The following is a 14,581-nucleotide window of genomic DNA, read 5'->3' on the forward strand; positions in this document are numbered from 1 at the left end:
GAAAAAGTAAAAAATGGCTTGAAATTGTTACCGACCCTCCCTTCCTGTGACTAGTCTTGTACCACTGGCTCTCCAGGAAAGGTCTTGTTCTGTGTTCCCTAAATCCCTGGCCCCAGCAGGGAGGACGGAGAAGGCATGCACCGCTACTCCTGCAGCACTGTAGCTGCACGTGGGCAGGCTCACCACCTCCCTTTTCCTGAGAAACTTCCAGTTTAACCACGTCATCGTGCTGGGGCTGATAATGAACTTGGGGCAGTGCAAGGGCTGGAGAGCCTGGATACAGCCTTTCCCCCAAACACTATCCCCTCCCGAAGCTTGGCCGTTTCCAGCGTGGCCTTACAAGAGCACTGCCCCATGGAAGTGAGCTTAGACATTCAGATACTGACGGGCTTCTGTGAGTTTCCCCACCGCAGCTTTTGACCACACAGCTTGGTAATGCTCTTCTCTCCCCCAGACCAGGGCTCAAGGCTTTACAGAAGAAAGGCATAGGTGTCTGAAGGGGATGCTTTGGTCTGATGGGGTGGTAAAACACCCCTTTTTCTTTCCCCCGAGGGCACCACTTTTTCAGCAGGGAAGGCAGGTTGGATCCCAGGGCAGCAAGGGAGGCAGTTTAGCTCCAGTGAGAGGCAAAGTGCGTGACTGAGCCATCCTGACTGGTGGAAATGGGCCAACAGTAACAAACATGCAGGCACATGGGTCTGAAGCAAAAGGAGGTCACTATTAGCTGTAGCTTTGTAGTTATTAACTCCTGTAACTCTTGTATCTCTCCAATTTACAGGAGCCACAAAACCCTTGACACAGCATAGATGCACAAGTACTAAAGCCTTGTGTATTTGTGTATAATAACTGTTGTCGTTTTGGAGTCTGGCTGTGCCACTGAGGCTTCCTGAGGCTTTACAGAAAATTACAGACAGGCACATTAAGGCTTGGCCATGCTGGCCCAGAACTGCAGAGGAACAGGGAGTGATGATGAGGCTTGCAGAAATGGAATGAGAACAGTAGCCTGCAACACTGGGACTCCTCATCGTATTGATGGAGAAAAGAGTTTAGTCTCTATGCCCGTGTCTCTGCCGAGGACTGTGTGGCAGATATCAAAAGCCTGGAACATGTGCTAATGATAGCTTCAAAGAGGAGAAACGAACAGCTCTCGCGAAGTATAAAATGCAAGATTTACTGCATTACGAAGCAGCTCCTGTTAAATCGGTAGGCAAAATATTTTCTGAGTTCATGGAGATTTGACAAAAATACCCATTCCCTAAAGCCAGTTGTGCGCGCAGAACGTTTCTGCTTTCACACACAGTTTCAGGAGGGAAAACAGAACAATTCCTGTACAGGCAGCTGGGTTATGAAAACTGACAGAGCATTGCCTGCGTGGAGAGAGTTTAAATGATGCACAAGGGACTGGTTAGTGTGTGATATGCAAATGCAAATCTATCCGTGAGGCATTACAACTACAAAATGTCTCACAATTATGCTCATTTCTCAAAAAGTCATTTCGTGCTATGGATTCCTCCCCCTCAAAGCAGCAGGGCTTCATTCCCTGAGTGAACTGGTGTTAGTCCTTTACCCCCTCTCCAGTGCGCTAATTCTTTTGCTAAAGCCAATGAATTGACAGCTGAAGAGATTGTCACCTCTTGCAATGTGCCTCAGAATCATAGATTCACAGAATCGTTTAGGTTGGAAAAGACTTTTAAGGTCATTGAGACCAACCACTAACCTAGCACTGCCAAGTCCACCACTAAACCATACTCCCCAAGCACCACATCTACACGTCTTTTAAATACCTCCAGGGATGGTGACTCCACCACTTCCCTGGGAAGCCTGTTCCAATGCTTGACAACCCTCTCAGTAAAGAAATTTTTCCTAATATCCAATCTAAACCTCCCCTGGCACAACTTGAGGCCATTTCCTCTCATCCTATCACTAGTTACTTGACAGAAGAGACCGACCCCCACCTCGCTACAACCCCCTTTCAGGCAGTTGTAGGGAGCGATGAGGTCTCCCCTCAGCCTCCTTTTCTCCAGGCCAAACCACCCCAGTTCCTCAGCCGCTCCTCACAGGAGCTGTGCTCCAGGCCCCTCACCAGCTCGGGTGCCCTTCTCTGGACACGCTCCAGCACCTCAGTGTCTTTCCTGCAGTGAGGGGCCCAAAACCGAACACGGGACTCGAGGTGCGGCCTCACCAGTGCCCAGTGCAGGGGACGATCCCTGCCCTGCTCCTGCTGGCCACACCATTTCTGATGCCTTGGTTGTGCATTTCCCAGTCTGCAGAGTAGAAGTGGGCAGATTTGCGTAATGGACCATCATAGTGAAAGGCTTGCCTGCTTTTTGCTAAGCTTAGATTCTTACCATAGTTTTGAGCATAGCTGCTTTCTGGATAGGTTAGAAGTCACGTGGGCTTTGCCTGCCTTTACAGAAAGTAACTGGTGACAGGTCATTCCATAACCCCAAGAAGGTGAATGTTCTCAGCCCATTTATATCAATGGACATGTTCATGGCCAGTCTATCAGATCCGAAAGTACTAGTCAATGTGCAAATGCAGAATGTTTGTCATGCCTGCCATCTGGTTGCAGGAGGACATTGCAAGAGAAACATGGCTAGTATGTGCTATGGACCTCCTGCCAGGGACACGCGATGGCAGAGGGCAAAGCTCACAATGAAGTGAGTGCTGTGGCAATGGGTGGGTAGAGCCACGTATCTAAACAACTCTTTCCAGCTTCCCTGATTTGAAAAGAACGAGTAACCTAACTTTCAAAATTGCCTAATATGTGGTCATGGAATGGTTTTCCTTGCAAAAGCCAGGTCCTTTGTGCTGCAGAAAGCATGTGATGACTTCTTGCTAACTAAATGCTGGCCAGGTAATCTGTAGTGTAAATGATGGTTGGTAATGGCAATGGAATGTCAAACTTATCACAAACACCATCTACTCTTCAGTGGCAACAGTCAGCTACCTCATAGCAGGCAGAATCCAGAAAACCTTTCCTGCACTTTTCATAAGTTGTATTTTTTCAGCTTTGGTAGATATGCCTTGAAAATGGCTTGCAATACTCTGTGTAAATTACTTCAGTGCAGATACTAGAAGTGTTAAGACTGTAGTTTTCAAGTTCCTGGACAGATTCTAAGTGACAATGGAACTCAATTCACATCTAAAGAGAGCCTGTTGTTTGTTAAAGGAAATGGTATCAGACATGTCACATCACCTCCCTGCTACCCAGCTGCAAGGAGTTTAGTGGAAAGATTCATTCTGACATTCAGGCAAGTGATCAGTGCTACAACCCCAGCTAGAGGTGGCTTACAACACAAGATTGCACGTATTCTATTAGGCTATGGGATGCTGGCCAAGCCATTTTGAATCAGACACCAGCAATTTTGTTTAACAGATATAATGGAAGGTTTTGTTCAGACTTGTTATTCAGAAGAAAATGAACTCCGTGAAATGCAGATGATCATGTTGACATGAAGTTACAGCACAGCAAAAGTTTACTAAGAAACAATCACGATAACTTTCAACAAACTGAAGCATGCATGTCACAGACTGTTCTCTTACCTCACAGAAGTGATCCTCATGAAACAACAGGGAAGAGGAGGATATCTTTTTTTTTTTTGAGCAGGATGTCATGCATCAGCCATGCCAACTGAAACACCAAACCTAGACTTATGGATGCGGGCCACAACTTGTACTACCACCACTGCTGTGGCAAGCGACACTTGTCCAAGGACTCAAGAAGGCAGGCAGCAGTGGGTGCATATGCTTCCCCAGTGCTGCTCTGGCAGCAGAGATGCACATACCGAAGCCCTAGCCTTGTGCACTTTTTGATGGCAATGCAGAATTTTCTTTCAGTCCTTTACAGAGAAGCACATTCAGTGTGGTGGTGTTGAGTAAGGCTCAGAAAGACTGGGACCAGCTGAAATGTAGCCAGATAATGGTTTTTGATACCTGCTTTTCAGGAGAAATTTTCACAAGTTACATGGAACAAACATCTGTCTGAAGTAGCACTCAGTGAGATCTGACACTCACATTTTTGTAATGAAGTGAAGGCATTTCTGCTGCAGTGTGAGATAAAAGCAACTTACCACAGTCTTGTTTGTGTTACTGGCCATGTTGGTCACTCAGCTAGCTGTTTGTGCACAGGTAATAATAACCCCCCTAATGCTGTTTAAAGACTCCAGAATATTTTCGCAGAGTCACAGAATAACTGAGCGTGGAAGAGACCTCTAGAGATTGTCTAGTCCAACCCCTTTTGAGGGTTGCACTTGTCACTTTTAATTGCATTATTAAAAATGAAAAAATGTCAGAAGAGGAACGTTAAGGAGTTCTGTTCCTCATTAAAACAGGACAGCTAATGTATATACAGTATGTTCAGTGACAGCCATTAACCAGTCAACAAATCATCATCCAGAATACCACAATTACCTTCTAACATAAATGAATGGCTATTTGTGCAGTGTCAGGGACGGCAGCACATACAGCAGCACATGCCACGTGCACATACAGCGCATACAGATTAAATCTGAAAGATAGCATCTATCCAAGCTCATTGTGAATGTCCATCACAGCTCAAAGTACTCCAAGCCAATGATCTTTTAGTGATTTTTAATCGGTGTCACAAATGCATTCACTGGCAATAATACCTAAAATAAAATTCTTCTGGAGTACTCCCATCCCGGGGTCACAAAGGTACTCATGGCCGCTGGTGTTGGACTATGCTCCCACAAGCTGGTTCTTGTCCTGTTTTGCAAATGGCGATAAAAGACCAGAGGAGCTACTATACGTAATGCCATTCCCATGGCAAAACGTATAGCCCCTCTCTGCTTAACCGTGCTCCTGTGACATAGTACAAGATCACCCTCCGTGACAACCCAAAATCTTTTCCTGCATTTTCCCAAGGACACAAGGACCTGCATAGAGCCTAGAGTAATTAGAAGATGATTTTACTACAAATATCTCCATTCTCAGCCTTGTATTTAAAATGCTGGAATTTCCCAAATAGGAACCCAGGCTCATTCCTTCATGTCTGTGATCATTGCCATGTCTGACTTTCCCTAAACAGGAACTCAAAGCTTCTGGTGGCTCACAAAGACTGCCTGTTTCTGTTTTGCTCAGTATTGAGGAAAAATCAGTTGCTCCAGGTATAACAACCTATCCAAAATCAAAACACAGTGAAGTAAAGGCAAGACCTTCTATCGCCATATTTTGGACTAGGGCTTTGATGACCTGAAGTAATGAAGGCTGTCACAAACAAGGTGGCTGTGAAGGGTCCTGTTGAAAGGAAGATCATTCAACTAAGTTCTAGGTGTGATATATTCCAAACAAGATCAGAGGGACCTCACAGACATCCAGTTGAGCTGGTCTAGCTTTGCTTGGTTCCTCCTCTACTCCTCTGGATAAACAGGAATTCAGCTTCATGACATCCATGTGATTAGATATGAGGGCTAGTGTTTTGTATTGCTGTAACTTTCTCAGCACATAGACCTTTATTCCGAAATGCTGGGGGCTAGACAGAATGATGTGTAAACTGAGATCCAGGGAATAAGTCTTCATGCTATAACTAGGAGGACTGCAGACCAAGTTACCTGAATAAATGTTTGCCAATACCATTGTTAATTCTTTAAACTTGCTGAAAATGAAAGAGAATATCAGCCCTGGCAAAATGTGATTGAAGTTGACCACTTTGATATTTCTTAAATCTTTGGGTAATTTCTCAACCACATCTGTGCATACTGCATAATTTAATATTTTTGACAACTTCACTGAGTTGCAAATTTCTGTGATACTTGGGTTATAAATTTCACTGGCATGGTTTTGTCACTCTTTAAAAAAAGAGTATAATTAAGCTCCCTTTCGACATATTCCATGTGTCTGGTTCTACCTCCATTTTGCAAGTGAATCCTATTTATATTCTGTTCTCTGATGTACTTGGGCAGCTAATCATTCAAATAGCATTCCTATCTCCTTCAAAAAATTAATAATAGAAAAAAAGATTCCTGCTGTCAAGAGATTTAGTTTGAGTTGGTAACTTTGGTTATTGCAGATTAAGACAGGAAGCTGATCTCCGGGTAAGGAAAGTTGTTTGCTTGGCACTCTGTGCTGTAAACAGAGCTGGTAATAAGTCACACCGTGAAGTGGATCAAATTTTGTTATATCAGAAGAAGCTGTCAGAAGCTGATAGGAGTAACTCCTAAACTGACTGAAGATCTGAATGGACTGTTTCCTCCCTCCTGTTCTCCTGCACAAGTATTGCATGTGAGAAGAGGCTGTTTTGAAGTTCCTGAACCCTCTTGCAAAGCCTTTGATTTGTTCAATTTCTCACTGTTCTTCCTTTTCATTTGATAATCGCCTAAGAGGTTAAACTAGGACATTTGGTTGCCTCTGTGTAGCAGTCTGCATTTCAAAGGTAGATGGAAATAGATATTAGAAAGTTTTACTGTACCCGAGCTGTATCTTAATCATCTTAATAGCTGATTTTTCTTTCAAAGTGATCACTAACAAGAGGAGATTTTATTGTTCTAGACATGAGTGTTCATTAGAGGCGAGGGGAAAATGGTAGGACCCACAGTTCCCTGTGTAAGCTGCTCTGCAAAACTCTAGTAAGACATCTAATACCTCCTCTGCTGTAATACAACCATCACTGGATAGGGAGGATTTGAATAGCGACTTGCTGAGAGGCCAGCCATTGTGCCATAGAGAGTGAGCTGGATGGATTTTTCACAAATGAGGAATAGAAGGACTTAATAAAGAGTTTGATATATTAATTTTTTTCCCCTAAGCTGTGTAATATCCTACTCTGTAGCTTCCTGTGATAAGAGGAGGTTTGGACGGAATCAAAATCCTTTTCTGACTCTGTGTGGTCTCTAATTAAATCATTCATTTAGACTCTTCGGCCTCAACTGACTTGGCTTTTCCAGAAAATATGTCATCTCCCTTCAGCCACCTCTGTAGGACTTCAGCCATCCAGAACTTCTAGAAAATTCGGTTTGATCAGTGTTTGTATGGCCATAAAGATTTTACAACTTTTTCACATTCACCAAGGATAGTGCTGTGTTGTTAAAACCACCTTTCCTTGCTATCTTGCCACAGGATTCACTTTCTGGAAATGACATTGTTGGCAATGGGACAGTGGGACTTTGGAAAAGTCATTAGCACAGCCTGCCCTTCCTGAACAAGTATCCCCTTGCAAGCCATCTGCTCAGCTTGGAAAAGCTTTGTTCGTCTCATAGGTCATCTGAGGATTTGGGAGGAAAGAACAAGATCAAAATCACCCAGGCACAGCACTTTGTACAAAGCTGACAACCAGCCCGGACCTGCCATCAAAGATGCAGGAGCAGGGACCTTTCAGAATTGGAGTCAAACTGAGAGCTAATGTGGGATGGAAATAATGTCTGCTGCACACACAAACTTTGTAGGGAAGATCCATTGTCCAGTCAGTTCACAGGGAAACACTGGCCACTCAGAAAAGAAGAGCCAGACCCTGCAACAGGCAGATACATTAGACATTTTAAAAAGCAGAGAAAAATGTTTTCTGGTTTTTAAGATATGAAGGTTGGATTTGAGACTGGGATTAAAAAGAATTGTTGCAGTTTTGCGTTTGGAAATAAAGGATCATTTCTCCACAGATCTTCAGTGGTGCAGCTCAGAGAGGTGATGTTGAGTGTGCAGGAAGCTGAGACCACAGCTAGCGTTGCTGTTCATGAACACTGAGGACTCAGCCCTCGATGAGGCTCATTTATTCTCTTGCACAGAATGGTGGGATTCCTCATTAGCTGGGTCATTTCTGCTTGGCCTTGTCCTATCCCTCCCCAACTCCTGAAACATTATTGTCCTGCTTCTCATCCTAAATATATACCAGACTGGAATATAGACCTTTTTTGAACTCTTCTGAGACTAATGCAAAGTATTCCAACACCTTTATCATTGTCTGCTTTTTGACGAGCAATGAACTTGTTCCCACCTTGTCTGATATTTCAGCTTAGCTTATGCTGCTGGTTAGTAATTCCAGACATTGCAGGAATACATGCTCAGCCATAGACGTATGCCTCAGTCTGAAATTAAAGCTCAATTTAGTTTAATTGTCCTTGATTTTATCAAGCATACCAAATGACTGATTCCATATGCAGAAAATAAATACATAGACAGCAACTCAGAAATGTCTTCTTCCTTATGGTAGCGATTTTATATGGTTTTCTGGTCTGCTAAATGATTTTTTGTTTGTTCTGAACCTGGTTAAATCTCTTTAATAAAGGCTATTTTGGTAGTGTAAGAAGCCAGCATAATCAGTGCAAAGGCATGGAATAGTTTCCCAGCACTGGATGAACACGGCTTGGGGTGATGATAGTTTTTGTATTAGTTTGATATTATTTCAATGTTCCCAGAAGAGGCAGGAGATTTGGAGACCTGTGCAGCTTAGACAGGGTTAATGGATCCAGCCCAGCAATTAGTCTTGGCCTTGGAGTGAAGGTGACATCCTCCCACTTTCTCTAAAATCATGTGGCCATTTCAGGCTGTTCTGCGAAGATTTTCCAGAGGTAACCTGAACTTCACAGTACAATTCTGTTCACTCTTCAATTCTGCTGCTGTTATTAATGCTGCAGAACCCAAGAGTGAGGGGGATGAGAAAGCAAGAAGCTGGAGGAAGTAATTGCAAGAACTGTTGTTGGGGTTTTTGTTATTTTATTCATTTCTGATCTTGTATCTAGGAGGCCCCACCATGACCCAGGACCCATGGACAGAAGCCGTGCTGCAAAGGGCTCTCAGTCTGCTCTGAAAAGGGAAGGGGGCTAGGTAAAAACCACTGGTGCCACTGAAACAACATTACCTGCCTCTTTGGCAGTTGTTCTCGTCTTCCATCACACCGTGTCAAGAGAAATGAATGGATTCACCCTAATTTGCAGCAATGGAGGGAGAGATTGCAGGTCCAGGGAGTGCCAGGAGTCTACTACTGCTTGGATGGATGTGGCTCCCTGCTGGAGCCTCCAGCCTCCTGTGGGTGCTTTGAAGCTGTCTGTAATATCAGTGGGAGGTACGTGTCCTACAGGATCCTAATTTACGCACTCTAAATCCTCTCTGGACCAGACATCATCCTTTTGGTGCATTAGTGTTTAAGGTCATTTATCTGAATGTGGCTCCAAGGCTACTGGAAGATTTTCAGCTTGCTTAAAGATTTTTAGGTCTTTTTTCCTCCTTGTGTCCTAGCCCAGTCTCACACTCAATTGCGTGGTGTCTGACTGTCCTGACCAGGCAGACCCCAAGCATCTTTTCAGTGTCAGAGAAGAGCAGGGAACATCTCCTGCCCCACTGTGTGATACATGTTGAGCCCATGCAGAGAGTATGTGCATGGAGAGTGTGTGGTACTTCCCAGAACCACCTGGCTCACTGTACTTTTGCAGAGCAAAGTCTGGTGTCCAGCCCAAGCTTTGGCAGGATCTGAGGACCCTGTGAAAAACAGAGGGAGGAAGCAGGCTCCTGGCACCTGAGGACTTCACGTAGCCCAGTTCTGGAACCCGTCCTTCCCCCAAGCTCCCCTGACCTGAGGAGGGAGCAGGGTAATAAGTATCCGTGGTGGCAGCAGCCTGCCATCTGGGAGCCCTCCTTCTCCAGGGCCTCCCGGTCGGTTGACCAGATCTGGGCCATTACGTAATAGCAGAGGTGGCCAACGGGACAGATGGTGGCTGCTGCCGGCCGAACAACTCATCCGACCCGCACGCTGCTCCGCTGGGGCTTAGGAAAAGAGCCAGGGACCCCTGCGCTTCTCCTGCCGGGCAGTAAACGGCAGTGGCCTTACGCTCAGGATCAACTGATCTCCTTTGCGGAGCCCTGGAAGTATTTTATTAGCTGTCTCCAGAGAAGCTTCCTCTCCCAAATAGTTTCAGACAGGATGCTTTTTCACTTACCAAAGATCTGAGGATCATCTCCTCCCTTGTTGGAAACTGTCCTAGTTCCTTTGGATCCTGAGCAGCTGTAACAGACTACACCAGAAGAGGATGTGTCTCCTTAGTTTATTCTTAATGGTAGGAAAGAGGTGAAATTATCTTGCTAGGAATTGATACTTTTTTTGTTTCTTTTGTGTAAAGAGAAGGAAATAATTTAATACAAGATTTAAAAAGAAGTTTGGAGTACAAGAACTACCTCTTTTACCTTCCTTGTTTTTTATAGCTTTGACATAAGACATATGATTCAGTTTGGATTAAAACAGAAATAAGCTTGTTTTGCTCCTACACATTTCTTTAAAAGCCTGCACATTCTGCTTTTGATATTTTCCTACCAGATGATTTCTGAAGGGAATATGGCTGCCTCTGACTTGTAAAAATTGTAGCTGCTGTTGTTAAAAGCTTCAGAGCAAATCTAATCTATTTTATGTGTGTATATGTGTGTGCATGCACACAAGCATGTATTCGTATATAAAAAGCTAACTGGATTGTCAATATACCATTATATCTGTAAGAAGTCAGTTACTCCCAATTTCCTCTTTCCACTTGCATTTTGTGCACTATTTTCAGTCTCTTCTATTTGAAACTTCTGGAAAACGCTACAAACAAGAAGTTTGTTGAGGTTTCTTCCAGTCAGGGGGTTGGTGAGTATGTGAGGCAATGGTCACAATTCTTACAGAGCAGCTTTCCTTACAGATGCAATTATTTGGGTTTATGCATACACCAGAAATACCCCCTGGTACGCTTTGTAGTATGTGTCACGCTTTGGTTATCTCTAATTTAATTTGAAAAAGAAAGCCAAACTGATTTCCCAACTGATGCAAAGAGCAGCCATGCAGAATTCAGTGACAGCCCCGCCCAAAGAAATTCACCTTGCAGCTAGCTCGCCCTTCAGCTGTTCCCCACCTTCACACTCTCCTTTGCCTCTGCAGTCACTCCACATCCCAGACGAAGGAACAACCAGCCCCGTATCTTGGTTTGTGAATTGTGAGCAAACACCCCAGCAGCTCCGTGTGTCGTCAGAGATTAAAAGCAAGAAAAATTGGGCGGCACAGAAGGTCTTTTGAGGCACAGTGGGCTGCCCACGTACCTCTGCGGTGCCTTCCAGCCGTGGGCAGAGGCATGGGAGGGTAGGGAGGGTACCCCGGGGCTGCCTGGCCCTGCACTGGCTCCAGGATCATGGAGGCACGTAGGCAGCCACCTCAGCACCGGTCTGTCGCTCTCATATCTCACCCCCCCACACACCCCGCTGTTAATCTTTTGGGGCAACATCCTGCTTACTGTTCTTGTTTGTGCAGTTTTGACTGGCTGCTTGCGTTACGCCAAAGGCCTGAAAAGTGATTATTTCCATTGATTGCACCCCGAGGCCTTCTGGCAAAGGGGATGCTACTGCTGCTCGCGTACACAGCAAATTCAATTCCCCGCAGCGCGTGTGCAAAGAAGCCCGTGCAGCGCAGGCTGTAATGGAACGCCAGCCTCCTTCAGGCACGCTACCAGGCATGGCTGCAAAGCGAGGTCGGCTCCTGCACTAAGTCTGAAGCGAGATTGCCCCCACAGCAAACTCTGGAGGTGCCCACGAGCAGCCACGGGGCTTTCCTCCAAAGCCACACAGGCGCGATTGAGCATCTCCCTGAAAATAAGTCAGCATTGCTCATGGCAGAGCAGAGCGACATGCAGGCACAGCCAGCAAACCTCCGTGTTTCCCTCAGCATGACTCTCTTACCTGCCAGGAGATCGAAGGCACCCAGTTTGCCTGAGAGTGTCTCAAGGTGAAATCTAGCCCTTGCTGCCAGGCTGAAAACCGCCCGGTGAAGCCCCCTCGGTGCCAGCGGTGGTCACCCTCGGCCCACCGTGAGGTGACCTTCCGGAGGCTTCCGCCCACACCCGCCGTATCCTGGGGGCTCTGGGGAAGCTGGCCTTTTGCGGAAGGTTGTGTGGGCTTCCTCGGGCAAGGAAACAGAAACGTTAGACCACTTCCCTCCCCTCGCTATCCCCAGCTGCCGTGGCGGGGACGCTCCCTCTACGGCCACGGCCTTTTCTGACATGGCGGCTCGCTCTGCCGGGGAGCAGCGGAACCGAGCTGTCAGCAGCAGCGGGGCACAGTGGAGCCGAACACATTTGCGGCCAAGGTGGCTTTCATCGAGTTCAAACGGCTTGGAAGATGTGCCATTACAGAGAAACAACTTCCCTGCTGCCTCTCCCCACTAGTCCCCCTTGCATTTGACACAAGTTTTGCACGGTCGCTGCGCACTTAACCCGAGTCCCCGGGCTGCCACTGAGAAACATCTTCCCCGAGCTGCTGCTGATGTGGGCGCAGACCTGCGTGTGCTAATGCGATGCAGAAGAGCAATGAAGGTCTCATCCGTCAGCCATAGGTATGAATTTAAATTAAACCTCATTTGGCTGGGTGCTCCGTTTTGATTTATTGGCAGACGCTTCTCACCGTTTGAGCCTTGTTAAATTTCTAGCAAACACTTCACTGACCAGCTGTTCCTATTAAGTCGAAAGAGTGCCGCAGAGCGGGGTCATTGCTGCTTCACTTTTGGCGGCTCTCATACGCAGTCCCCACAGAGCTCTCCCGGGGAGGGAATTATACCCATCACGCCACGAAACGCCTGGTTCATGCCAGTGAAGCATTTTAGGTTTTGTGCCTCTGTGTCCCCCAGTTCTCACATTTTGTGTGCTATGAATCAACAAAGCACCTCATAAGCTTCCTGTCAACTGATGGGGTAGGATTGTTTTCCAATTCAGGCTTTTCTTCTCGTTATTAAATACTGTTTACTATGAACTGGTCAGTCATTTTCAGGTGGGTGCGGACTGAACTTCTTAGGCCTGCAGTGCAGTCACACACATTAGTTATTTAGTAGTTAGACTTTGTTTCTGTACTTCCAGATCTCAGTGAAAAAACTACAAGGTACTAGTGTTTTACATGCAAAAGAGGATAGCTTTTGGTTTCCAAACACATCTCTTTTAAATACAGTAAAGGTGCCAGAGTTCTGAATTCTCCTTATTTATCACAGTAATACTATTTTACCTTTAGATTGTGTCTCCCTACTGAAGGGTAACAGGGTAGCTCACAAACAACATATGCACTTTAATAATACATCATGGAAACACAGCTTCCTCTGGGGTGGAGAGCAAAACCAAGGAAAGCTCAGTGCATAGCATGGTGGGGGCATGGAAAGAAACTTCGCTCAAAGCAGCAAGAGAAATCATGATACTTATACAACACGGTTAGTACTGTACTGCTGTGGAAAGCAAAAAAGATGCCTGGTTTTTAAAGTTTTCATCAGAAAACGAATACATGGTGAACTCTGTGGAACTCAATTTATTGAGCTCTCAGGATCACGAGTTAGGTCAGCCTTGCCAGGAATTGATGCAGTTTGTAAGTAATCCAAACTTGAGGTGTCAGAGCACTGTTATATTTCTCTGATCTCTTTCCTTGCTTTATTGTTTATTCATACAGCACTATATAGCTGTGCCTGGGGCAGGAAAGACGCTGCTTGTACCCCCAGAAGTAGCAATTTGATCTAACACTGGGAAGGCTTAAGGGCCTCTGAGGACTCTCCTTCACACTCCATGTGTGGAGTTAGCAACTCAACCTACATGTTTGTTTAAAAGTGTGTGTTGTATTCATGTTAGAAAGGAGCTTTGCCCTTCCCTCCCTGCTGAATTGAGTGTGTCATGCAGGTAACACTCCAGTGTCAACTCTGGGCCAGGACTTCTGGGAAGCCAAGTGGACGATTGCCATTCAGTGCTGCGAACAGCGGAAAAGCTGTTCCTGACTCACACTTGGAAAGGGTCCTTCCACCAAGGGAGGTGACACTGTTCTGCTCTTCATTCAGGAAACTCCTCTTACCCATTTGTCTTGAGTGAGGTGTTGGAAGATTTTGTTGAGGCCACCTCAAAACCAGGGTTTTTCTAGAACACGCTTTCTGCTGTTATAGATGCTATATGCACTGAAAGAGTAGCTGGGAACACTTTGTCTTTCCTTTTACCTGTTGACTGAAAAATGAACCGGAATGGATTTTTGCAACTCTGTCACAGGAATCTGTATGCAAACATTAAAATGGCAGACAGTAATACATTATTTAAAATTTAGACTCAAAAGATTTAAGAGTATGACAGAAAATCCTATGTGTGTTAGAGAAGATGTCACCCCCCTCTGCCCTGTCAGCCATAGTTAGAGTTTGCTAGCTCCCATTAAACTCTTTGCAGATCTGGACTTGTCATCCTCTTTTTAATTCTAGGCAATTAGCAAATTGGCTTAAAAATGTAGCAGCTGTCCTGATGTGTATGCACGCTTGCTCCTGCCTTCAGCTTTCAAGCATCTGAAGGCATCCATTAGATTAGTTATGGTATTAATAAGTAGATTTAAGAAATGCAGCGTGTTCTCAGCTCTCACTTGGACAAAACCTCAAGTGATTACAGGCTTCTCTCCAGATATATCAGGGAACTGACCTCCACCCCTGAAAGCATAACTTTGAGCTCATTTTATCTGCCACAGAGATAGAGGGGAATCTTAGTGCCCTAGTAGCAGGTAGATTGAAAGGTACTTGAAAGATTAGAGATGGCCCTGTCTGATACTGAATTCCCATGCCTGATGAAGAAAGGTGAGGGTCTTTATCAGAGAAGTTGCATTCTGTGGGTGGGGGGGG

This window comes from Aquila chrysaetos, chromosome 2 (assembly GCF_900496995.4).
Source record: "Aquila chrysaetos chrysaetos chromosome 2, bAquChr1.4, whole genome shotgun sequence".
Lineage (NCBI taxonomy): Eukaryota > Metazoa > Chordata > Aves > Accipitriformes > Accipitridae > Aquila > Aquila chrysaetos.